A 19,678-nucleotide genomic window follows, 5' to 3' on the forward strand; every position below is an offset into this window, starting at 1 on the left:
GCTCTTGTGCAAACTGTAAACGTGCAGCAATGTTTTGTTTGGACAGCAGTGGCTTCCTCTGTGGTATCCTCCCATGAAATCCATTTTTGTTTAGTGGTTTACGTATTGTAGATTCGCTAACAGGGATGTTAGCATATGCCAGTGACTTTTATAAGTCTTTAGCTGACACTCTAGGATTCTTCTTCACCTTATTGAGCAGTCTGCGCTGTGCTCTTGCAGTCATCTTTACAGGATGGCCACTCCTAGGGAGAGCAGCAGCAGTGCTGAACTTTCTCCATTTATAGACAATTTGTCTTACTGTGGACTGATGAACAGCAAGGTTTTTGGAGATACTTTTATAATCCTTTCCAGTTTTATCTGTGTTTAAGTCAACAATTCTTAATCGTAGGTCTTCTGATAGCTCTTTTGTGCGAGGCATCATTCACATCAGGCAATGCTTCTTGTGAAAAGCAAACCCAGAACTGGTGTGTGTTTTTTATAGGGCAGGGCCACTGTAACCAACACCTCCAATCTCATCTCATTGATTGAACTCCAGTTGGCTGACATCTCATGTCATTAGTCTAGGGGTTCACATGCTTTTTCCACCTGCACTGTGAATGTTTACATGGTTAAATGTATATAATGTATATAAAGTATATATGATGTATATAAATTAATTAAACTGAATTTATATACATCATAGTGATATATGTGTATTTGCTCAACACATACTTTTAATTACACATAGTTGTCTTATCTGTGTTCTTATCTTTTATTGACACAGATATATTTACTCACTGCCTGGCTCTTTTAGCTGACAGGGTCATACTTTGAGAAAAATATCTTGTTTCTTCATTTTAGCACATCATGGCATATTAGCTCAATTGCGTTTTTGCTATTATGCACGTATTATTTTTATCACACACTATATACGTATTTCCTTCCTACACAATATCTGACACCTGTCACGGATGTGCCGCGGGCTGGAACCATAAGAGGAAGCGTTGTTTTGTGCTGCGAGTCTGCCACCTGGAGAGGCCCTAGGGTAAGAACTTTGGAGTTGAGCAGTATGGGATGGTTAGGTGCTGCGTTCGCCGACCCGCAGTATCTTCTTGCTCCACGCCACATACGGGCCGGGACACCGTGGTGGTTCTGGTCTGGCAAGTACCGGGGTGATAAACCATTGTGTTCCCGCTGGGTAAGCTGCCGCAAGAGTGTTATTGGCGTTCGCCAGGAATCAGTGGGGATTGTAGCCAGCAAGGAGGGAAAGTTGATGTTCTTCTGTGTGTGAACTGTCAGATTTGCGGTTGCCGCCATTTCACATGCGACTCGTGGTCTAAGCTGTAATATGATGAGACATTGGGGCTGCAGGGTTGCTGTTGCGATAGGGGCAACAGGGCATAGACCGGAATCACCCCCACAGGCCTGGGGGAGAGGGAACAGAGCCAGAATCACTTGGCTGTGGGAGTCCAGTGTGACACTGTCTGGCCGGATAGCGGGGCATTGGCTGTCCACCCCACTCACCGCCTGAGTAGTCCTCATCCTATGTGGGACAACAGATATCTTCCCGAGGGACTGAAACAGGGATTGCCAGCCTCTCCTCGGGACCAGTGCTCCCTCGTGTACCGGACTGCAGCTTCTTGTCGACAGGTGGGTGCTTGGTCAGCTTTTATGGGCTTAAGTTTCCTGAAATTGCTGGAGCTGTTGCTACATGCGACTATTCAGCATGGAGGTCAGGCCCCACCCCGTTAATTCCTCTTTAAAATTAATCAATTGATAATTTAGACATAGCTGCAATTGATCTGTTGTAATGTGTTGCTTAGAATCACACACTTTGAATCCTCTCTCCACATTCACTTGTTCATTCTTAATAGCTGTCTGAGCTCATGGTCTGCAGCGATAGAGAAAGAGGTGGATGTAGTGAGTGTAGCAGAAATGGGACATGTCACACTGTCACATGATGTTATAAAGACAGAAGCAGCATTTGCGCAGTGCACTAGCTTTACGTTAATTAGGTTTTCCTGGCTAATCATGGCAGCATCACTTATGGGTAGCTCCACCCTCAGGACCAGAACAGAACAGGAACTAGAATTCAAATGAGACCAAGTGTATAAAGGGTCCCTCCTCCATTCACAGTCTTTTTTCTTTACTCAGACAGACAGGAATTTTCTTATATTTTGTTTTCAACTTTGAATTTTTTGGCCACCTTCCCATGTTTACCATAGTTCTCCCAGACCCCAGTAAACAGCCTGTTTGTGAATATGACTTACTGGGGTAGGTTCAAAATGAGATATTTGAACTGCTACGTTTCTATATGCTGAGAAGATTTACATCTATTAGAAATTTTCTAATCACAGGGCATAACAAGTGTAAGTCCCTCTGTATGCCCCAACTATGAGTGTCTGTTATTTGCTATGTTAGTTCTATCTATTTGTATCTTTTTTCTACCAAATGCATAGGGTCTTACCTTATAAGGGCTCCTTTCAATAGAGGCTTTCTTAGTATGCTTAGTTCGTGGGATTTTATGGTTGTTCGTGCAAAATTGTCGCAAACGCATTTTCGTCATGTTCTCACGAACGCACATGTGTTCGGTTATTTAATTCAGGGACTCCTTTTCCTCAGTCTAGTCAATTCACTAGCTAAAAATTTCTAAGTACGGGTTGTTTCAATTCAATTCAGTTGTTGTTTCAATTCAGTTGTATTCTTTTGAAAATTCTCATTTGTTGCAATATAATACTATTATCCAGGTGAGTTTCTTCCATAGTCGCTTCTTTAGCTTCTTATTTTCTTTCCTTTTTTTTTCACAATATTCTTGTTCCTTTTTACCTTCACTGGTTCTGCCTCCAGACACTCTCCAGAAACCCAAGGTGAGCTAATATATCACATTTCTGTGGGGATTAAAAGAGTGCAAACTATGGACCCCAACGACCCTATGACTTCACCATTCATTATAGACCTGATAAGCAAAATGTGAATGCCGACGGGTTGTCCAGACAGACCGCCCTAGAGAAGTAGTCCGTGAGCACTCCCCTGGACATCCCCAAGCCGATCCGTTGGGATCAGACTGTGTATGCCAACTTGTGGTTAAGGGGAGCTGTGTTTCAGTGAATTAACTTTCTGATATTATGAGTGTTTTCCCATCTTTTTGTATTATGTGCTCCCTGTTCGGCAGTGCCTTCATGAAGGGAATTCATTCGCCTCCCAAACGGGCACCACCTCGATACCTCATTTAGAATGTCAGTTTAGAACCTTCACACCCAACAACATAAGTGTCAAACCGTAAACTGCAAGGGAAACAATTAATGAGTGCTACCCTGGGCGGTCGCCATTCGTACAAACAAACGCCAACCAGGGGGAGCGTTCGTGGATTGTTTCCCGAACCAGGACCTCTCCAGTGCCCCATTAGAATGTTCACAACAATTAATCAGAACGTTCTCACCTGCAACCTAAGTGGCAAACCGCTACGGAAGTAATTAATGAATGCTCCCCTGGGTGGCTGCCATTTCGTATATGAATGCCGTCAAGGGGGAGCATTTGTGTCCCGAAAGGAGACACTTCCCTTGCAGGATTCACACAGGGATCTTGCGAGCGAGGACCGGCCGAGGATGGTACTGCTGTGATTGTCCCTGAGATTGGTGTGGGCACTGCTGGGGCACTGGCAAGTTGGGTGGGCTTTTCGGTGCCAGCAGGGACAAAGAAATTAGTTATTTTCCCGCGGGCGGGCTTTCTATGCCTGGGAGACAAAGGGATGGCCTTTTTTCCTCGCCTGGACTCCCAGGCACAGAGGCTCCTGGGAAGAAGACCCCTTGGTGGCGGAAACCCTATACCTTAGTGGCAGGAGTTGGAGACAAAGGGAGTCTTTTCCCGTGCTGGGGACCCAGGAAGGGGGAGGATCCTGGTAGGGGACACTGCATGTTGGTATGATACACCCCTTGCATGGGGTATGTATAAAAGCTGTGTGTGGCCAATAAAGTGGTTATTTTACCTATAGGACTGTGTATGTTTGTTTTTTAAATGGTTCCTGACCGGCTGAAGGAAGGGAATCAGTGGAGGTAACCGGTCAGGTTACCAGTGATCCGCTACAGTATGTATGGCCTTTGATGTCATTACAGCCTATGTAGAAGCTGGGACAGGTCTCCAAATTGGTTGATAAGTTGATAGTCCTAATCAGGGACACATTAAAAATCCAGGAAGAAATGTTTGAAGTTCTGGAATCAGACAGATTTTTTTTAAAGATCTAAAATCCTCAAGGACTTAATTTCCAGTTCACAGTTCGATTAGGAAAATAATACTGGAAGAGTGGCAAAAAATGGAAAAGAAAGTTACCTTAAAATTCCAGAATTAACCCAGTCTCTCCTGATGAGTCTAAATGCTGGAATTCTATACCTAACATTGATGCTGCAATTATTTGCATGGCTAAACGCACTATGCTACTGATTGACTCCCTAGCCTATCTCAGGGAACCTATGGAGAAAGAATAGATGCAGACTTAAACAAAGCCTATTTAGCATTAGGTTATAACCACCCTTCAATTGCTCTGACCACCCTTTCCAGATTGCTCAAAGTATGGATTGATAACATGGAGGATGATATTTCTAGTGGAGTCAGAAGGGAACATCTCATAGAAAACCTTAAGGATTTCAGAATGGCTGCATAATTTTTCTCAGAAGCCTCATTGGACATATCGAAGATGATTGCCAGAAGCATGGCCTTGTCAGTGGCATCAAGAAGGGCTCTATGGCTTCATGCCTGGGTAGTGGATTATGCTTCAAAATCTTTCTTATGCTTCAAATTCTTTCTTGGCGAGCGGATTATGCCCAAAAACTTTTAAGAAGAATTCCTCTTGGGCAAGGTGCTAGGTGTAGCCATTCATAAAGCAGCGGATAGCAAGAAAGCCTTTCTTCCACATGACCAATTTATTCTTCTTCTAAAGATAGACGTTATAAAGATCGGTCTTTTCGTGAAAATAGAACATACAGACCTGGTAGGGAATATTATAGATATTCCATTTGGAGGAACTACCAACCCACATCCTCATCGTCAACAAAGTCTTCAAGAGAATGAGGAATGCACACATTTTCTAAGAATTTTTGAAGGTTTGCCGGTCCAAGGGGTAATTGGAGGAAGACTAAGTTTATTTTAGCCCAACTGGACCAAAACTATTTCCGACAATTGGGTTTTGTCCATCATAAGAGAAGGCTACAAGCCGGAATTCTCAAAGTTCCCTACCTCAAATATTTTTGTAACATTAATGATCTCGTCTCCGATAAAGCAAAAAGCCATGCTTCAGATCCTATCAAATCTCTTGGAGCAGAGGGTTATAGAAGAAGTTCCTCCAAACGACAAGTTCTTAGGAAGATACTCAAGAGTATTCCTGGATCCAAAAACAAAAAACAAGTGGAGACTTATTATAGAACTCAAGGATATAAATCTGGAACTCCAGGATTTATCTTTCAAAATAGAATCAATTTCTTCCTCTACTCCTTTGATAAATCAGAGATTGGCTTACCTCGATAGACATAAGGGATGCCTATTATCAGATCCCAGTTCATCCTCATCACTTCATATTAGGCAGACATCTCCAATTCAGAGGTCTCCCATTCAGTCTAAGATTAGCTCCCAGGACATTTTCAAAAGTCCTGGTAGCACTCATTGCCTATCTAAGAACGCAAGATCTGAGAATTTTTCATTACTTAGAGAACATCCTGATTTATAGCAGCCTCCTTCGACAGATTCGTGATACACACAAACAGGGCCCTGCAGTGTCTGAAATACCACGGATGGATGGTAAATTTAGAGAAGAGTTCTCTGGAACCATTTCACCAGATTATTTATCTCAGAGCAGAGATATACACCATGAAGTCCTCAGTGAAAATTTCCTCTGAGAGAAGTTCCCGGATTCTGGGGAAAGTTCGGATGATTCTGAAGAAGAGTTCAACATCCGTAAGAGACTATACAAGTCTCCTAGGGTCTCTCATTTCCACCATATGTCTGGTAAAATGGGCTCAGTGGCACTCAAGACTCAAGAGGAATGCTCAAGTTAGGGAATTTTACTCTCTGACTCCAGACCCTCTATCAGCAGGTCAAGACGCTCTATCACAACCATGGAACTTCGACCTGGGGTATGTGTTCCCTCCCCTACCTATCATACCTCGTCTATTGAAGACAATTGAATGAAAACAGATCATTGCCATTATTCCCATATGACCAAGAGGACCTTGGTATCCACTTTTGCTCACGATGGCCGTAACCCAACCTTGGAGACTACCTCTCAGGACATATCTCTTCTAGTCCAAGGCCCGGTTCTTCAGCCAAACCCATCTCAATGGAATATGGTAGCTTTGCTCTTGAAGGTCAACCTTATTAAGCCAAGGCCTTTCAGATAAAGTGGTGGAAACTCTTCTCAAGTCTTGGAAAAGATCTACTTCCTCCTGCTACTATAGAATATGGGAAACACTAAAGAGTTTGACCATCTCAATCCATCTCATATTCAAATTCTGGATTTCCAGGACAGTCAGGTCTAGATAAAGGACTAAGTCTCAGAACTATGAAAGTCCAATCATCTGCCTTATTGGCCCTTCACAATAAATCCTGGACAACACATCCACTTATTGCAAGATTTTTCAAAGCAGCAATGATAATTAATCCTCTGTCAAGAAATTCCTCTCCTCCTTGGGATCTTCCATTAGTCCTACAATTTTAACGGAGCAACATGCTCATCTTTCGCAGATTTTTGTACAACACCTTACCTCTAAAACAGTCTTTTTGGTGGCCATTACTACAGCTAAACGCATTTCTGAACTTTAGGTTTTCTCATCATTAGACTCCCATACCTTTATTTTCCACGATCGAGTAGTTTTGAAACCTATGCAGAAATTTCTGCCAAAAGTGGTATCTAATTTCCATTTTGGACAACAGGTAGTGTTACCATTGCTTATTCCCAATCCTCAATCTCAAGAAGAAATAAAACTCCATGAACTAGATATTCAAGAATATATAATTCAGTACCTGGAGACCACTAAGGAATTTAGGAAATCTGAGAAGCTGTTCATACTACCCTCCCGGGTCAAGGAAAAGAGCAGCAGCCTCATACCCATAGATGCTGGATTACGGCAATCATAGCAGATGCATACCGAAAGAATAACATACCTCCACCAGACAAGATTAGAGCCCACTCTACTAGATCATTATCCACGACTTGGGCAGAGGTGCCTCCGGATGATATCTGCAGGGCAGCCACATGGTCTTCTCCAATGACGTTCATTAAACATTATAAATTGGATCTGGCCTCCTCATCAACTTCTTTTGGAAGGGGTGTTTTGTCTGCCGTTCACAAGTTTAAATAAAGCACAAAAATTGGTGTTGCAATCTCAGTTGTAATGGTTGTTGTTTATCCCCCCTTATAATTTTGTATTACCCATAAGTGATGCTGCTATGATTAGTGTTTGTAGTGTTTGGGATTGCCCCTAACCAGGGGGGGGGGGGGGGGGATGCAGGGGGAAAGCGTAACTCTGCAGTTGTTTTTCGCTAGGGATTTAAGTAAACGCTTCTCCTCTGCCTGCTTGTCTATGAAATCAGACTATTTTCGGGTGCCAGGAAGCAGCTTGGACGCCTTAAAGCCAGGTGTGAAAAGAATTATAAACAAATAAAAACATATATAAACCGTTGTGAGATACATACATCAGAGATAACGGATCAGAACAATCCTAACTGAAGAAAAACGTTTTAACGGTTGGTCTTAGTGTGCTTAAGTCACTGAGTCCCTCGCCTTAGAAGGGACAAAAGGTTGGATGTTTGGGATGCCCCAGTGGTGCATTTGTGAAGGCTCTTGGGTCTCGTGTGTGGCATCTGCAATGCCAATAGCAGTCAGAAACTTTAAAGGTATCGCTGGGGAGGTGATTTTGTGGGTTTTCTCTCCCGTCTGCACTATTAAGGCTCTTGGGGTCTGTGGCGAAACCAGCTTCGCCACTGTGAACTGGAGAGGCCTGGCTACTAGCCTCCTGCCCTGCGACTACGGCCCCTGGACATATTGCTCTAGAAACACTATATTTGGGCATGTAATAATTCATATTGCTGCTACTGGCCCTTTAAAAGCAGCGATGGACATATTGGGACTTTTGGGACTACTGTACCTTTAAGACTGTGGAGCGTAGTACAGTAATCCTGCCTTTAATACTTTAATGTCATGTATGTATTTTTGTATGCAGTTAACCTGGGTTATATATATGTACAGCATTCATCTGATTGTTCGGTAGAATCACTCCATTCATTGTATTGAGGAAACTACCGAACAACCAGACCACCCAGGACTAAGTGTGCCTCCAATTACCGTTTGCAACAATGTTGCAAACGGGTAATTGGCAATCAGTGTAGTGTGGTCTGTGTCCTCTGGGTGGCCGCCATTCGGGAAACAAACACGTGGCGGCGGCCATCTTAAACTACCGAACAGCGGTGTTTTGCCGTCGAGTGTCTGGAACTGAAATCGGACACTCGACTAGGCAAACACCGCTGAGACCTCCAGACTTCCAGGATTTCGTGGGGAAACTACCGAACGGCCCGCCGTTCGGTAGAAAGAAACGTACGAACTAGGGGATTCATGCGAATCCCCCTTAGTCTCTATAACACCAGTAATTCGTCTGTTTCATTCACTTGTTTGTGACCGACCGCAGGGCCAAAATGCATGGAACTGTTTTCGGATACTTTACCCATGCGGTCGGTCAAATCTTTGGAACTTCATATCTCCCGAACCATTCATCCGAATGACCTGATTCTTGGATATGTTGTCCCCCTGAATAAGGGCTATCAGGGGATACCTGTTTTGGAGGTGTAGCATATGTATTTGGGGTACATCCAGGAATTGGGGAAAAGGGTGTACGGTATAATTATGTTAAGTGCTAATCTAAGGGGAGGAAATGTGTGGGAGGTACATCCATGTGATTGGTTAAATTCATCCTCCCCCTGGGAGTGTCCTGTATGTACTTGTTTGTAATAAAAGCCAGACTGGGTGTCCCAGTCCAGAGTTCTTGCTTAACCCTCAAAGCGATGTGTCGTCTCGGTCTTTGGGGGAATGGGATTGTATGCTGACTGCCAAGAGTGTAAGCCGATGTCTGCTTTTCTTGTTCAGCTGTTCCAGTGTCCCTTTGTGGTTCCAGTCGGGAGAATGGTGTTTGCAGTAGCTGCCTGTGCATCTGGAAAGGGGATTATCGCCTAAACTGTGTTTTATCCTCTTGTAAGTGAAACGGTCCGTTACAGGGTCGACCACCGATATGGGATGTTTGCTTGTTGAAGTCTCCAGGTAATAGGCCGCATGGTTTTGTGCTACTGCAAGGTAGACCCGGTAATGTCCTGGTAAAAAGTCAGTTGATGAGACTCAAAGGCCAGGGGTATTTTGTCCCTCAGCGCACTTATGACTCTCTCTTTGTCGTGAAGGATTGGAATCTCACTATAATGTCTCTGGGGGAGGCCTCAGGCGCCCTTGGTGACTTTGCGATCCGGTATATGCCATTCAGGGCTATCGACTTTGCCTGTTTGGCTGGGAGTATTGTGGCCAGCAGTCGATAAAGGATGCTAATTCTAACCATTTTCTGCTTTACCTTTTTACCTGTCAGGATATTTATATCGGCAGACATTTTGTGCTAAGATAGAAATTAAAGTGTATATTGCCTGAGTCACTCAGAACAGAGCAGACTCCATTTTGCTATCACCAGGCTAACAAAGAGACACAAAATTCCTTCTTCCTTTTTGTAACCAGCCACTGAGCCTGAGCTAAGGAATGCATTATATAAATAAGCCAAGTGATAAGCAATGAAGCAGGGGGATGGAAGGCTCTGTCTAAATGTTAATGGAATAGAAATAATTCTAAACACAGACATTAGTGACAGAGAAGATTAAGTAATTAATTTTACTTTCTAAATTTTATAAGGTCCCATTGTAATTAAGGGGTGAAATTGAGTTTACAACTGTCAATTTTAGAAATTACGATCAAAATCGTAGCCACAAAGACTGAGGCAACACTTTGAACTGACAAGTAAATTTAAGTTATGGTAGTCATATAGATAAGCCAAATGACGTCAAAATCGTCATCAGGAAAAGTTAACTCTTTCCTGTATAGGAAGGTTTAGTGAGGCGAGACTGCCCTCTATAGACAAAATACCTAAATTGCAATCTGCAGGTTGACCACACCTTATCAACTAATGACGTACAGAGAGTCTGGCCCTATGAAAATTACATGAGAATAGGATTTTATATGCTGTAACGGATCGACGGGCACCCCGACTGGGTAACTCCGTTGAAGGATGCTCCTAGCGTTTCCTGAGGACTTCAAGCACTGCAGCAGACACCATAACCACCGTAGACTCCTCCAGAGAGCAGAACAGGAACCAGCGCTTACAAGAGCTTAGCAGTGATTTAGCAAGGGAGTATGGCAAGCATAGCAATCCCTTGTAGCAGATTCCCCCAATAAGAGACGGCACTCCAAATTGAGGGTAAAGTAGAACTCAGGTTTAATGACACACACTCTGCTTTTATGCAATTCTCCCCTGCAAGGGAGACGCCCACATACAATTATACATTATCCAATCACACAATGGTTACATCCCACACATCTCCTCCCCTTAGCCTGAGAGGTAACCCAATTATCTGTACAATTTAAACATACTTTTTACCCAACTTTCATAACCCTAAAACCATACATCCAATATTAATAACAGTTACATATTATTAATCAGCACATTCCAAATACAAACATACCCAAAAATCATACAAATCCGTTCAGCCGTTTGGGAGATAGTTATAAGTCCTTTATGACCGACTGGATTTGGGCTGTGCGGTCGGTCTATTTTACACCGTGAAAACGACTAAGTCCCATTCGAACGAGCGTTCGAATCTGCGAACGGGACTTAGTCTCCAGCCGCAGTGTCGAAGAAGGTACAGGTCAGCGGTGTTCGTGCATTTGCGTAGCCGCAAACAGTTCCATAGATTTGACTGCACACACCGCTGACCGCGTTCGAATAAGTTAAAATGGCCGCCGCCACGTGTTCGTTTGTTGAATGGCGGCCACTTCGGCACTTCGACGACTTTGGCACTTCGACTGCATTCGAAGTGCCAGTTTAAAAGTTGTAACACTGCTCCCAAGTATTTAAAGGGCCAGGAACAGCATGCAAAAATCTATTGTGCACAAATACACTTCTTAAAGGGTTAATACACCCCAGGGCCATAGTCGCAGGGCAGGAGGCTAGCAACCAGGCTTCTCCAGCTCACAGTGGCGAGGTTGGTTCCGCCACATATGCCTAGGAGGATCTAGCCAGCATTGAAAGGGTTACTCAGTTAACTGTTAGCCAAGGTTTTATGGCTTTTCGCTAGACTGTGTGAAGTTTTACTTTCTGTCTGTGAAATAGCCTCATAAATATTTTAAGTCTTGACAGTTGATGCTGTAGCTTTGTAATGTGTTAGCCATTGGAACGTGTTTTAACATTGCCATTGTATTGCATACTTATGTTATACTAAATATTCACTGATTATTATCATGCATGCTGCCTAATATTATTTTATTTGTCACAATAAATTATATCTATTTTTATAGCAAATTGTGATTTTGTTTGTATGGAATACATTTCACTTACATGATAACGATCTCTAAGATCTGAGAGAATTGAAATAGTGGGCAATTCTCGACTGTTTAATATTAGCATCCCATAAATATCCCCACATACCTCTCTTGGTCAGGTCACACCGCCCTATTATCTGGTTAATGTTTTAATGTAATTGTAATGTACAATAGGTTTGCAGGGCTTATACACAAGTCTATTCTTATAAAGGATGCTAATTTTAACCATTTTCTGTTTATATCTCCTGCAGGTTATTCAGCTTTGAACATTTAATGAAATATGGGAACGGTGAATAAAGGTGGCGCTGGTATGATTGTAACGTCTGTCTGTGTGTCTGTAAAAAGCCATAGAATAGCATGTGATGAGCATTCACTGATACACTAACATGCCTCTCATTGCCCTGACCCTTTTTATTACACTGGGTACAAAGCCATTGTCACTGAAACAAGTTCCTCAAATCCATTCATATTGCTGATATCAGCATTACCTCACACACGTGCAAGTTTAGCACATGAAACCTGGGATGAACATTATTATTGCCAGCATTTACATAGCACCTACATATTCTGCAGCATTTTACAATTATAGAATGTGATAATAATGTAGAGAGGGCTCTGGTGCAAGACATTTTTTTGGGCCCCCTCTCTAGCGCAAGAGTGGCCAAAAGGTAGATACTCATTGCTCGTACAACTCCCACAATGCTATGTCACCTGGGGATCTACCATTTACCCATCCTAGTATTTGTGAGCAGTGTTTGTGCGCTTGAGCATGTTTTTGTATGGAGTATGTGTGTCTATGAAGAGGTGTATTTGTATGTGATGCTGCCAGTGGTATGCGATTGCGTATTTGTATGTGCAAAGTGTTTGCATTTGAATACAGGGATGTGTTTAGATGTAGTGTTAGATTTTAAATGCAGGTGTACATTTGTATGCAGTAATGGTTGTTGGTTGTATAGAATTTTAGAGTTTGATTGCAGGGGTTTGTTTGTATGTGATTTTTGTGTTTGAATTCATGGGTGTGTTTGTATGTAGGGTTGGTGTCTGTATGCAGCAGTTTGTGTGTATGTGCATACATCCCAGCAGTCAAATATACTTACACAGATACACACATGTAAACACACACACATATTCAGATAGACCCCGAAACACACACACACACAGATACAGACACTGACACATACACACACACAAATACACACAGTGACAAATATACACACATTGACAGATATACACACTGAGACACACACACACACTGACACAGATACACACACTGACACATATAAACACCTTGACACAGATACACATACACATACACACACCCTGACACAGAGATACACATCATGGCACACATATACATAGGCTAACACACTCTGATACAGATACACACATTCACACACCTTTATACACATACACACAAACTGATAAGCACATTGATACATACACATACATGTCATATTGCAGCCACCCTCCTGTTAGCATATCTTGTCTATAGTGTGCAGGAGAGTGGCTGCTTTGGATCCTGGAGCTGGCTCTCTGCCTCCTTCTCCCCACTCCTGTGCCTCCTCTCAGTTCAATGCGGGCTCTCTACTATTATCTGGGAGGAAGTTATCTGTACTCAATTCTTCTTGACATCACAATCTATTAAAGGTCTGCTGCGCTAGACCGGGCCCCTGTTCACCAGTACCCATCGAGTGTTCATAAGTGCATGGGCCACCTGATGAGCCCACTAAGCATAGAGGCCCTGGTGCAGCCACACTGACTGCACCAGCGGTAGTTCCGCTGCTGGGATGATTGGCAACACCCAACTGACATGCAAAATATGAAGAGTCAAGGTGAAGAAGGCCCTGCTTTACATAAGCTTAGAATCAATAAAGAAGTGGTTGTATCTCCCATCTTAAATGGTTACTCCAAGCACCGTTACTCCTCCAGCGAACACTGCACATACTGAGTTTACCCCTTAGATGCCAGGGGTGTAACTCCACCTCCAGTAGCTTCACTAGCGTATCACCAGCAAGCGCAGAACACGGGTTCCAGCCAGACTAATATCAGTTCTGTGCAATATTGATGGCAATCAATATCCGGCTTCTTCAGTTTGCCCTGTTACCGGGGTATTTTTTTTTTAGCTTTTAGATTGTAAGGTTGTTTCAGCAGGGCCTTCATCCCTACTGTTCCAGTATATCGATAATGTTTTGTTAGTATCTAGTGTTTGTTTTGTTTATCTATTGTACAGCGCTGCGGAATATGTTGAATTTATATAAATATTTGTAATCATAACCAACTGAGCGGGCTACATTGACAGAGTTTTGGGCTCAAACACAGTATGTCCATGTGATGTAACTAGATCTCCATATTTGTTTGCTAATATAGGTGATTTTCAGTAGCCAGTAAGATTTTATACTGTGTTTTCATGTGCGCTGTTCAATTAATGTGTGTTTTCCAGCTGTAGACGGTCCTAGGTAGCTACGACAAAGGCGAGTAAGTAGGAATTCTGCTTTTGGGCAACCTTCTTTTCAATCTGCCTCCATCTGCTCTGTACTGTATCAGTGTTTACTGTGCCTAACAAAAATATCTCCTTGGGAGACTGCCTGGAGGGTGACTGCCACCGTGCTGCACATGTTAAAGTAACAGTTAAGGCACCATAAAAAAATGAGGGTATGTGTCACGAACGCACCCTACTTCAAAAGTGTGCGTGACGTAGCTGTGGTGGTGAAAGGGTTAACGTTCAGTATTTGTCTGCACTAGACCGGAAATAATGATAAAATCCCCCTTAACACCACCCACACTTAAGCATTATAATATAATTATTACGATTTTAACTCTGCCACAACCAAGACAGTTTATAAATGGGGTGCCTTGGTCCCCCAGGTAACTTTAATACTAAAAACCCACCAAATACAACTTGGCACAATATCTATGTAACTGCAAAACACTCATTAATCTCTTCAGGTAACGGGATTCTTTACCAGACAAAGACGGAATTTAATAAAGGGATATTTATTATAGGCAAAAAATAGTCACAGTGCATACAAAAATATATATGATAAACAACTTATTTACACCAACAACAGATACAAACAAAAGGGATAAAATAATAAGTCCTAATCACTTACTCAGGTTTTCAAAGTATAACTCCTGCCCAGGCGGAGCCTGATCACGAGCCGGAGCGGTCGCACCACAGCACAGCTCCCGGCCAAAACCCGCAACAAAGCCTGCCAATTGAGGCTTAAAACCCCCAATTGACCCACTCCTGACCAGGGGCACCATCTGTGCACAGCCCAGCAGCCCCTCATGCCGTTTGTGTATCCGGCACGGGTAAACCGACGAAAGCGCAGACCCGCGGCCTACAAACCAGTAGCAGCCCTCGACTGGTCGGCGTTCCTGGGCGGATTTGAACAGCCTGAGGATCCAGCAGTGGAAGACCTTCCCACAGCACCCTTACCTACCCAGGCAGCAATGGGCCGCCGGCCCCAAAAACCTACACTGGAGACGCCATCAGGGTCCAGGGACATAGGTACCATGCTGCAGCAACAATGGCCGCCAGCTAAAATGGCGGGAGCAGCGGAACATGACACCATGCAGGTACCAAAAGACCCCATACAGCCTGACCAACCCCCAGAACTGACACAAACACCCAATGGTACCACAGATGGGTCTGCCCCAGTTACCCAGCGGGACTTTCAACATTTAATTGGGGAAATAAAAAACCTCCTGGCATCCAGCATAGCAGCCATTAAGACAGACGTGCAGGCTATCGCTGACAGGGTGCAGACCACGGAGAATGATGTCTCTATCATCAAACAGGGACTAACAACCCTACAGGACTCTGTACTGGCCCTACAGACCCAACAACAAGCACTCTCTCTCCATTATGTCGCCCTCGACGACAGAACAAGGCGAAACCACATAAAGTTAAGGGGGGTGCCAGACACCGTCTCATCCGACGAACTGCCTCACTATCTGAGGCTTCTCGTGGCCGCCATCCTGCTGCCTACACATGCTAAGAACTTCAACACAGACGGGATGTACCGCCTGCCACCCTCAGGCAGAACGCCCCCAAACATGATCCGAGATGTGATTGTACGCTGTGCTACCTCCCAAGACAAGAGAATCCTGATGACTGCTCTCCGGGGCAAAACGCCACTAACATTTGAAGGCACAGCTCACCATTTACCAAGACCTCACCAGAGCCACGCTGCAATGGCATAGATCGCTGAACTAAGTAACCAGCACCCTCAGAGAAGTGGGAATAGAATACCATTGGAGATCTCCCAGATTCTTGGTGGTCACACATAACAGAACTGTCAATAAACTCTCCACACTAGCAGAGTTCCCGACATTCTGTCAGGCTCTTGGCATCCCTGCACCCACCCAGGATACCAACCAACGATCCACTCCAGAGGCCTGACCTCCCCAAGAGCTACAGAGACTATAACGAACAAGATATATATTTTACGGTTACAGCTGTTTATAACCTGTTGGCCTATAGCCATACCTAGCCCACTCGTCCCCCCCTTTAATAGTAGGGATCGGCCGCTCCAAGTCCAATTACCCCCCTCCGGGCTCACATGGGCTCTGAGTATACCTAGAAGAATGCCATAACTCAAAAACCCGATAGGGTTACTTTAAGCCCATCATTACCATTCTCCCGAAGCAGTTTACACACTCCAATGTTGGTCCACACCTCATAATGCATAATTTTGTACTCACGCTATTGTTTACACTGTAATGTGTCCAATAATTACGTGTACTGTAAGTTTACTGGGTTTCATGACCCACATGGGTGCGACAAAAAACAAAAAGTTCAATAAAAAGAGATTGACAAAAAAAAAACTCCTGCCCAGGGGGTCTCTGGCAAGGATGATGGTGGCTCACTCAAAATTAGATTTTGGCCCCAAGTAAGTACAATCCACATTTCAGTATCATTGGATATATATCCTGTAGATTACCAAGCCTGGCCTAAAGGTGGAGATAAGGCGGTACACCCCCTTGTATTCCAGACAAACATCAATCCAAATAGAAACTTTTTCTTCTATCTCCTCTTTTGTACTTGCTACAGAAATAATAATTGCATCTATGATTGGGTTACCATTTTTCCATTCCATAGATATGTCACACTTCTTACTTGTCACCCAATATGGCGGACATCACAATCCCGCCCAAAGGCGTAAGTTACACAACTCATGTTTAGGCTTGATTAGAAGACTGTGCTTGTCCCATTCTAAATATAATAAAAATGAGGCTTGTGACGGACCTCTGGCACTCCGACCGAGTACCTCCGCCAATCGATGCTCCTAGTGCTTGCCGAGGACTCCAAGCACTCCAACCGACACCCTCCGCACTGCAGACCCCACTTCCAGTGATGCAGCTGCGCCGGGGTCTCGCCGTCTCTCACCCACCCTGGATCGAAAGGGTAGGGATCCAGCTTCCAGGGGGTGAACCTCTCCTAAATCCAGAGAGCAGGAACCAGGAACAAGCTCTTACAGGAGCTTATACTCAGGGGAGTATTGTGATATAGCAATCCCCAAGAGTGTAGTTATCCCATCCCCCAAGCATGAGCCAAGGCTTCAAGAAAGGGTCAAGTAGTTCTGTTTAATGCAAGCCACCACTTACAATTTATACAAACATTTAAACCCCCAACAGCCTCATTTACATACAATAGGTTACATAGATTACTATAGTACAAGGAAGGGTGGGGTCAGACAATAGCAAGGGCTGATGGGAGATTGAGGAGGGGATAGAGCAGCTAGTTTAAACTGATCTGGCAGTGTCCCTGGGACAATGCCCTGTTGGGGAAACAATAAGATAGGAAAAGGGGGGAGGGGGGGAGGCACAGATAAGCAATACATTCAACATACTCCTCCTCTGTGTCTGAGAGATAATTGATTATCTTCAGGTACAGAAAAATACACAATTTACAAACACCCCAAAAGTACCCCCAAGATCCATGGAAACCCCACAAGAGTCACATCCTCGGATAGCCCTGATCTGGGTGATCAACATATCCAAAAATCACCCAGATTTGGTTTGTTTTTTCCATGGAAGTCACATGTCTTTTTGCAGGGCCCATAATCCTGGTGCAAGAGGCTGGCAAGCAGGCCTCTCCAAGTACAAGTGGCTATGTTAATTTCGCCACACATCTTCCCTTTGGGGGAAAGACTAAACAGGTACCTGACCTTCTGCCGGTCAGTACCTAGGTTAGTCGGGCAGCCCACCCACAAAGAAACATCAGCAGAGTAGCCCCCCCACAATAAATGGTACTGGCCTGTAGGTCCCAGGTTGTAGCAGGAAAGTTCAGCATCCTCGGTCTCCCTGGTGCAGCTAAGCAAACAGCTTAGGGGGGCAGAGGCCAGTGGCGCTCTGCCCTGATGCCAGCTCTTCCACTGGGATAGCCTGCAGGGTGTCAGGATCTGAACAAGGGTAGGGCAGAGGCCAGCAGTACTCTGCCCAGGTGCCAGCTCTTCCACTGGGATAGCCTGTGGGCAAGGTACAAGGGTAGGGCAGAGGCCAGCGGTGCTCTGCTCAGGTGCCAGCTCTTCTGCTGGGAGGGGGTCAGTAGGTATCACAGGCTCATCCACTGCCCCCAGGACCCTGTCGGGATGTAGCTGGGGAGGGGGAGGCTTGCTTACCTCCTCCTCCTGGCATCCCTGCGGGGAAGGTTGGGGATCTGGACCGCCCGTCCAGCATCTCCGTAGGACTGGCACAGAGACCGCGGTCCCATCTGCGCCAGTGTGATTAGGGTTGTTCTCCCCCTCTCCCGGTATCTCCGGCTGCGGTGGGAGAGGGAGGCCGGTTGCCCCTACTTCCCAGGACACTGGTTGCTGTACGGTGGAGGGATCAACCATCACCTCCTCCTGGAACTCAGGCCGCCGCTGGGGAGGGAGACCTGGTGTCTCCTCTCCCGGTGAGATGCACTGCCGCTGGGGATCTGGGCTGGGTGCCCAGCATCCCTGTAGGGCCGGTAGAGAGACCTCGGTCCCATCTCCACCTCCCAGGACCAGTGTATGAGGTCCACTACCTCAGGTACCTGTGGCTGGTGGGGGAGAGGGAGGCCGTTTGCGTCCCCCTCCCCAGGTCGCTGGTTGCTGTAAGGTGGAGGGACCGACCATCACCTCCTCCTGGAATTCAGGCTGCCGCTGGGGAGAGAGACTGGTTGACTCCTCTCCCTTCAAAGCATACTGCCGCTGGGGAGCAGGACCGGCTGTCCCTACTCCTGGTAGTATACTTGCTTGCTGTGCTAAGCTGAACAGATGTTGGTAGCTCTGCTCCAGCTCCTACTCCATTGTGACTAGATGAATCAGGTCTGGCCCCAGGTCGTCCGCTTGGGGAAGATCCAGCAGGGTTTCCCTGATGTTGTGGATGCCCCAGAACCGAAATTCTGTGGGGCATCCAAGAATGGGATGCCCCACAGGCCTCCCACAGTAAGCCCGGGCCATTATAATCCTCTCCCTCTGGCAGATAGTGGTTAGTCATCCAGGGGTTGCGCTGGGTGGCGTACCACTTTAATGCTCGGTAAGCTGCATCCAGCCACAACTACTTCCAAATTAAATCCCAGAGTTCCACCACCCATTCATCCAAGGGTTGCTCTCCTAGGAAAGGTCTCCGCAGGGCCACGAGTACCTGGAACCATTGTTCTTCACTGGGAAGGCTCTCTCTCCGCCGCCGCTGTACCTCCTCTAAGGCCTCATACCACAGCTCCTTTCGAGTGGCATCTCTCCAGTCCAGTATGCCCTCTTCTGATACAGGCCCATCCTGTTGGGCCAAGTGTTGCTGCAATCTCCAGAGAAACTCCTCTTCACATGGGGGCGCTGCCCGGTCGCTAGCTCACTCCATTCTCTCAAGTTCCTCTATAGACAGGGGCACTGCACAAGTGCTAGCGTTGCCCTTAAATATAAATCCGTAACTCCACACGTTACCGGTGTCTTTGAGCTGCTGGTCCTCGCACTAGGACGCCATCCCGCCGCTGCCACCAAATGTGACGGACCGCTGGCACTCCGACCGAGTACCTCCGCCAATCGATGCTCCTAGTGCTTGCCGAGGACTCCAAGCACTCGAACCGACACCATCCGCACTGCAGACCCCACTTCCACCGATGCA

At 45.3% G+C, this 19,678-nt stretch overlaps 1 long non-coding RNA gene across 1 annotated transcript in view; it reads left to right on the plus strand.

Annotated features, from left to right (window-relative positions):
- Nucleotides 1–19,678, plus strand: part of LOC134603644 (uncharacterized) — an 87,438-nt gene that overhangs the window by 45,290 nt on the left and 22,470 nt on the right. Inside the window, exon 2 of the long non-coding RNA XR_010090476.1 lies at nt 11,836–11,892. This is a non-coding gene — a long non-coding RNA (uncharacterized LOC134603644). The remainder of the gene's footprint in view (nt 1–11,835; nt 11,893–19,678) is intronic.

The sequence above is a fragment of the Pelobates fuscus genome, chromosome 3, assembly GCF_036172605.1.
Source record: "Pelobates fuscus isolate aPelFus1 chromosome 3, aPelFus1.pri, whole genome shotgun sequence".
NCBI classification, from domain to species: Eukaryota; Metazoa; Chordata; class Amphibia; order Anura; family Pelobatidae; genus Pelobates; species Pelobates fuscus.